This window comes from Oncorhynchus clarkii, chromosome 22 (genome assembly GCF_045791955.1).
Source record: "Oncorhynchus clarkii lewisi isolate Uvic-CL-2024 chromosome 22, UVic_Ocla_1.0, whole genome shotgun sequence".
Lineage (NCBI taxonomy): Eukaryota > Metazoa > Chordata > Actinopteri > Salmoniformes > Salmonidae > Oncorhynchus > Oncorhynchus clarkii.
In genome coordinates, this window is record NC_092168.1 from 32,546,483 (window position 1) to 32,554,683 (window position 8,201).

Below are 8,201 nucleotides of genomic sequence, written 5' to 3' on the forward strand. Positions count from 1 at the left end.
ACAGCAGGGGTGTCTGTTGCACTGAAACTTTAATGAGCCGTGCCATTATTTGGGGTGGACTGAGCCGGACATATGTAATTACAGCTTACAGCTGGAGGACTGGAGACAGGCTCTGGTGTTGGAGGTGTGGAGACACACACACACACACACACACACACACACACACACACACACACACACACACACACACACACACACACACACACACACACACACACACACACACACACACACACACAGTCTCTGGTGTGGAGGGACTGATGATGTCTATTCTACCGTTTCTTTCTGTCTCACAGTGTCAACTTACTGGGCAAACTAACTATGTCAACTAACTGGGTCAACTAACTAGGTCAACTAACTGGGTCACCTAATTAGGTCAACTAACTAGGTCATCTAGCCGGGTCAACTAACTGGGTCAACTAACTAGGTCATCTAGCCGGGTCAACTAACTGGGTCAACTAACTAGGTCATCTAACCGGGTCAACTAACTGAGTCAACTAAAGCATCATTCCACAACAGGACTTCATGGCTTTATACTGAGGGGTCTCCTCTCACTCATCATCACAACAGCCTGATGATAACCCAATGAGAGGATGTAGCAGTGGGCTTGTTGCATAAACTGCAGTGGAACTTTTATCCTAGTTCCCTCACTCCCCAAACCAACCCCTCGCCCCTACGACCAAGGCACTTTGATAGGATTGGATAGGTGTAAACAATATGGTTGTTGCTCCATCTTGCCCTCTGATGGGACAGATGGGATGTAGGAAGGGGTTAATTTGGGATTCAGGGCCTGTGTGATGCAAACCTTAAGCAAACATTCCACTAGATGGCAGTATTCACATCTTCAAAAAATATATTTATCTCAAAATGTTGGTTTCATGCGATAACAGCAACTGCGGTCAAGTTCATTGTGGGTAACCAAAGAGTATTAACTTCTCCCGTGCAGTTAGTCATAATTATTCAGGGTAATTTAGAACAGAATATGTTTAGCAGCATCTTTTGGGGGGGAAAGTTTGTTATTTACTTTGAGTGAGTAATATGTTGTCTGTTTGAGTCAGGGGCCACATTGCATCCTTTTATGTATTCATATTTGACAGGTTGGTCTAACATGATGTTTGTTGGAATGAAGTCATTAGGGAGTTGTTCACGAACGATCCTCACAACATCCCAGCCGTGGGTGATACTTTAGTATTATGTATACACCGCCAGCTAAAATCTGAATTGCAGTAAGCAACAAGCACACAAATGAACAACAAAACAGAAATTAGTCACAAAGCAAAGCCGAATGTTGGTGATGAAGAGGGCACGGGAAGAACTCAACAGAATCACATTTTGATTATCCAAGCTATTTTTTTAGTTAGACCATTCTGGAATGAATCTGCTTTAAAATAACATTCAGTGGTTTGTTTTTCAAAAGGAAGAGTGCTGTGTAATGCCAATGATGATTCAGATTTCACACTCCTGCAGTTTAGGAAAGCTACACTAAAGGCTCCTAAATGAAAATGTAATGGCGTGTTGAAACTAGTAAATTATGAACAGCCAGACAGTCTCTCTGATTCTAAAGTGGTGATGTCTCTAACACTGACCCTGTTTCTGCTTCCTTGCTTTGCATATTTGACTGAAGCTATCTAGGAGAACATACTTCCTGAGTGTGTTTGTTTGTGTGTGTATGTGTGTGCGTGTGTACTTGTACATGTATGTGTGCTCCCCATCATTACATCTCTCTCTAAACAGATGGTGACACCAACAACATCCCCCATATTGTTCAATTCTGTCCAAAACCTTTTTCTTTACTTTTCTCCCTCATAGAAACATCTCCTGTATGAGCAATATAAATTATGCAAATGTAATGATCCAATTTTCCGTATGAGTGCAGCTCTGCACGGACAATTTGGTATTCAAACACAATCAAACGTCTGTCTGTCAACCAACCAGACAGCTACTCAGTGAGACTTCTGATGAGCTGGCTAGGAGTAGGACAACCTCACTTAGTAGATACTAGAACCTGCTCTGTACTCCCAACACCCTTCCATGCCAAGGTTGTGGGTTCAATTCCTGCAGCGATTGCATAGGGCAACCTTCAGATCTACTGTCCCTCAGTGGATAGACCAATCTTTGCTATAGTCCCGTGTGGCTTGGAGTCGTAAGAGTGTCACATAGCACTTGTAAGAGTGTCACGATGACAACACTGCCAAGGTCGCGGGCTCAATTCCCTGTAGGAATTGATTCCTTATGCATTCACTGTACTGTATCTATTTTGTTGTTCCCATTGGTTCCTGCCAAGGCAGCTGCTAGTTTTCCTGGGGACAAGCAAAATTAAGGCAGTTATACAATTTTAAAAACATTATAATACATTCACAGATTTCACAACACACTGTGTGCCCTCTGGGCCCTATTCCACCACTACCACATATCTACTGTACAAAATCCATGTGTACGTGTGTGTATAGTGTGTATGTAGAAAGATGTCGCCGATAGAGATGGCAGCTTCGCTTCTAGTCCTAAGGAAACTGTGCAGTATTTTGTTTTTTTATGTATTATTTCTTACATTGTTAGCCCAGAAAACTTTAAGTGCTATTACATACAGCCGGGAAGAACTTTATCAGAGACACACCAATTTACCAGCACAATCAGAAATACAACTTTCCCAAAGCGATCCTTGGTCTGCACCTCCCAGGACATTTGAACTGATTCCAGAGGCCGACCCAAAGCAACGCTGGAGGAGAGGGTGCTGGAGCGGTCTTCTAGTGAGGCTTCGGATGCGCACACACCACCCACTGCTTCCAAGTATATTACTCGCTAATGTCCAGTCCCTAGTTAACAAAGTCCATGAAATTAGGGCAAGAGTTGCTTTCCAAAGAGATATATGAGATTGTATTATACTCTGTTTCACGGAAACATGGCTAACTTGGGACATGCTGTCAGAGTCAGTGCATCGCGCCAACAGGAATAAACATCCCTCCGGTAAGAAGAAGGGCGGGGGTGTATGTTTCATGATTAATGACTCATGGTGTAATTGTAACAACATACAGGAACTCAAGTCCTTTTGTTCACCTCACCTAGAATTCCTCACAATCAAATGCCGACTGTATTATCTCCCAAGAGAACTCTCCTTGGTTATTGGCACAGCCGTGTATATCCCCCCGCAAGTGGATACGAAGACAGCCATCCAGGAACTTCACTGGACTTTATGCAAACTGGAAACCATATATCCCGAGGCTGCGTTTATTATAGCTGGGGATTTTAACAAAGCTCATTTGAGAACAAGGCTACCTAAATTCTATCAGCATATCAATTGCAGTAACACACTCGACCATTGCTACTCTAACTTCCTCGATGCATACAAGGCCCTCCCCCACTTACCACTGCATTTAATCATGGCAAGGCAACTGGGAATATAGCCGAATACAAACAGCATAGTTATTTCCTCCGTAAGGCAATCAAACAAGCAAAGTGTCAGTATAGAGACAAAGTGGAGTCGCAATTCAACGGCAGGATCTACAGACTGTCACGGACTACAAAAAGAAAACCAGCCCTGTCGCGGACATCAAGGACTTGCTCCATTGTCTGCACAATGCATCACCGTGAGCAAACTACCTGCCCTCCAGGACACCTACAACACACAATGTCACAGGAAGGCAAAAAGTATCATCAAGGACAGTGCACACCCGAGCCACTGCCTGTTCACCCCGCTTCCATCCAGAAAGCAATGTCAGTACAGGTGCTTCAAAGCTGTGACAGAGAGATAGAAGCTGTTTTTCAATCTCAAGGCCTTCAGATTGTTAAACAGCTATCACTAGCACAGAGAGGAGGTTGCCTGCCTGCAGACTTGATATCATTGGCAACTTTAATAAATGGAACACTAGTCACTTTAATAATGCCACTTTAAGAATGTTTACATATTTCGGATTACTTATCTCTTATACTGTATCCTTCACTATCTCTTCTTTACGATCTATTGCATCTTAGCCGCTCTGTCACTGCCCCTCCATATATTTTATATTTATATATTCTTATCCCATTCCTTTACTAGACTGTGTGTATTAGGTTGTGTTGTGGAATTGTTAGATAGTACCTGTTAGATACTGCTGCACTGTCGGATCTAGAAGCATAAGCATTTCGCTACACTCACAATAACATCCGCTAACCATGTGTATGTGACCAATAAAATTTGATTTTGATTTGATTTTATGTTATCGTGTGTGTGTATGTATGTGTCGGAGCCTGTTTGTGTTTCTTCACAGTCCCCGGTGTTCCATAAGGTGTATTTTTATCTGTTTTTTAAATCTAATTTGACTTCTTGCATCAGTTACTTGATGTGGAATAGACTTCCATATAGTCATGGCTTTATGTAGTACTGTGCTGTGGGCCTTCCCCAAACGGTTGTCACAAAGTTGGAAGCACAGAATGGTCTAGAATGTCATTGTATGCTGTAGAGTTAAGATTTCCCTTCACTGGAACTAAGGGACCTAGCCCGAACCATGAAAAACAGCCCCAGACCATTATTCCTCCTCCAGCAAACTTTACATTATGCATTCGGGCATCTGTCAAACCTGGCATCCGACAGACCCAGATCCGTCAGATAGTGAAGCGTGATCCATCACACCAGAGAACGCGTTTCCACTGCTCCAGAGTCCAATGGTGGGTAGCTTTACACCACTCCAGCCAACTCTTGGTATTGTGCATGGCGAGCTTGTGTGCGGCTGCTCAGCAATAGTAACACATTTCAAGCTCCTGACGAACAGTTCTTGTGCTGATGTTGATTCCAGAGGCAGTTTGGATCACCGTACTGAGTGTTGCAACTGAGGACAGAGGATTTTTACGCTCTACGTGCTTCAGCACTCGGCGGTCCCATTCCTTGAGCTTCGCTGCTTAGCCGTTGTTGCTCCGAGACGTTTCCACTTCACAATAATATCACTTACAGTTGACCAGGGCATCTCTAGCAGGGCAGGAATTTGACAAATGGACTTGTTGGAATGGTGGCATCCTATGACCGTGCCACATTGAAAGTCAGTGAGCTGTTATATACGGGTCATTCTACTGCCAGTGTTTGTCTATGGAGATTGCATGGCTGTGTGCTCGATTTTATACACCTGTCAGCAACGGATGTGGCTGAAATAGCCGAATCCACTAATTTGAAGGGGTGTCCACATACTTGTGTATGAAGTGCAATGGGTTTCCTCAAAGGTTTTGAGTAATAACACACATTGAGGGTCACAGTGTGGCCATGGCACACTGAACTGCACCTGGGCTTGGCTCTCTCTCTCCACACATTTCATTTATCCTACCCAGACACTCCTCCTTACCCAGTCAGCCTGTGGCTGTGCCCCTTAGTTCCCATCTCCATTCCACCGTCTGTCTATCCATCCATTTATTTGTATATCTTGACATGATTACACAAAACAACCAAACAAACAAACATGAATGTGTTACAGCTGCGTTTCATTCAGTAGTGTACTAGTCTTGTGGTGCTATCCCAGACATCACACTGTATTCTCATTGACGAATCAGAGGCGTGACTTAAGTAGAGCTGGCGTTGAGCCTAGTAGTGTGCTAGTCAGTCTCCTAGAATGTTGTTGAGCAGCTGTCACCTCCTGAAACAGTAATGTATATGAATTTTGTTTGAATAGCTCTTTTGAGATTATCGCTTTTGACAAAGATATTGTAGCCTATTGACAATTCTTTACGGAAGGATATTACAGCACGTAACACGTTGGCCACTTCTGAATAGTCAACCATGTTAGAAGACACTTCACCAACAAGCTGTTAGCTCAGCTGCTAGAACAAAGATGGAATGTCCTTATCTCCCTGCAGAGAGAAAGAATGGAAAGTAAATCATGTTGAAAGCTTCATGCCTTTTCTTTTACTCTTGTTTATAGTCATACTTAGTTTCCTTTCAACTCACCTGCGCTGCCTTTTTGAAAATGCATCACATTACTGCGCTGACATTAACGGATTTATTTCAAAAGTATATTTGAATATGTGCTATTTAGGACACATGCATTAAACCATCTGATGACAGCTTGTACTATGTTCCTGAAAAGCCTCTTAAATGTCATGTCAAATAAATGCTGAATGAGCAGGTGCCTGCCAGACCTACACATAGATCTTGAGAATGGTGAGTGGATGAAACCATGATATCGTGCTTTAACATTAGGAGTAGGCCTGTCCTGTCTATCAGGGTCTAGTATTCAGTTACATACTTCTGTCTGGCAGCTGATGGCACCAGTGACACACTCACTAGCAGTTAGAATGTTGGGGCAGCAACCGAAAGGTCACTAGTTCAAATCCTAGAGTTAACAAGGTGAAAAATCTGCTGATGTGCCCTTGAGCAAGGCACTTAACCCTAATTGCTCCAGGGTCGCTGTTACGTACACCTCTTGGAGGGAACGTAACACCCCGCTACATCTCAACTTCCCGGAGAGTGAAAAAAGTATGTGATCGTAGGTGCGGGGAAGGACAACAGAGGCAGAGAAAAATACCATTTACAGGGAATTTATTATTCCTAACACACGGTAATGTGGGGAAAAGGGGCTGGATGGAACCAAAGCAAAGAACGTAAAAGTTAAGGAGTCCCCTCTCTTAACTTCCCACTTCTAACCTAACCTTTAGCACCACCTGGCGCACTAACCAAAATACAGGAGGTGGTCCCCCCAGGTCTTAACTAGTGTGTATAGACAGATTAAATACTACGGGTTATGCATGCCCGCAGGCCTCTTGCCTAAACACTCCCAAGGTGCGTTTCCCTTACCCCCCAGGAACATATGAAACACAGAATAATTTCCCAATACTCTAAGCGTGAAATTTCAATAACCACAAACACTAAGTCCTATTGGCATACACATACCTCTGAAGGAGCAGCTAAAAAATAATATCAACAAAACTTTCACTGACCAGCATCGGACATAAAAAAAAGCTCTCCTCCCAAGCTGGAGAAGGAGTTGGTAATTGAAGAGACAGCTGTATCCCCTGATGAGAGGGAGGGGTCAGAGCTCCAATCAGCGATGGGGCCGACCAATCAGCTGCTTTAGGAATCCGGGAAGCCATTTCTTGAAATACACACACATACAAACCCACAACACAGAAACTGGGGAACGTAACAGTCACCGTTGATAATGGCAGACCCTGGCCGTGACCCCACTCTCCGAGGGTGTCTCAGGGGGAGTTGGGTTATGCAACAAAAATAATCTAATTCACAAATGTATTAATACACACCTGTACATGAAATAGGACAAATATAAGTACCCACCATATTATTGTTATTATTACACATACGTTAACTCACACTGCTGTGACTAGCAACATTGTCCCTATTTCTCACAAGTGTCACTTTGTACAAGCCACTTCTCAATTTTGTCACCCCCGTTGGCAGGCTGCTGTTCTTCACCCTGTCAGTGATTCACTTCAGCCTCTAGCCTAACTAGTAGGAAGGATTCACTTCAGCCTCTAGCCTAACTAGTAGGAAGGATTCACTTCAGCCTCTAGCCTAACTAGTAGGAAGGATTCACTTCAGCCTCTAGCCTAACTACTAGGAAGGATTCACTTCAGCCTCTAGCCTAACTAGTAGGAAGGATTCACTTCAGCCTCTAGCCTAACTAGTAGGAAGGATTCACTTCAGCCTCTAGCCTAACTAGTAGGAAGGATTCACTCCTTTGGTTATTTCACTCTGTGTTTCATGGTTGTGCGCCATTTCATTTTTTACAACTCATCCATTTAGTCTGGTCTCACCTGTTTAGAAGGTGGACCAGAAATGGAACGCATTATTGTCAGCGGCTGGTTGACGGTCTGACAGCATTGGGTTGTGTGGGGAAAAGCCGCAGAGCCATTTATCAAAATACATTAGTCTGGTTTGGTTTAGCTGGGTCTGTGTGTGAGAGGGAAGAGAAAGAGAGAGAAAGAGAGAAAGACACAGACATGGAGACAGATAGAGCGAGAGTAGAGAGAGAGAAGACATAGAGGGAGAAAGAAAAGAGAGAGAGAGAAAATAAATAAGAGAGGGAGCAAACGATAGAAGGAGAATGAGTGAATCAGAAAAGGAGGAAAACAAGATGTATTCTCCCTTGTTTTCTTTCCATCCCTCCTCTTCACCCCGTGGTCGCTTCATTACAACAAACATCAAGAACTGCAAGTGAAATCACCCACTGGTGTTCGTCTGATTTTGTTCTCTCCTCCTCATCCTCCTCCTCCTCACAAATGGGTGC

General features: G+C 43.6%; 1 protein-coding gene across 1 annotated transcript in view; it reads left to right on the top strand.

Annotated features, from left to right (window-relative positions):
• The window catches only part of LOC139380798 (zinc finger protein 385B-like), a 168,798-nt gene that overhangs the window by 52,881 nt on the left and 107,716 nt on the right, over positions 1-8,201 (top strand). The gene's annotated exons all lie outside the window — the stretch shown is intronic.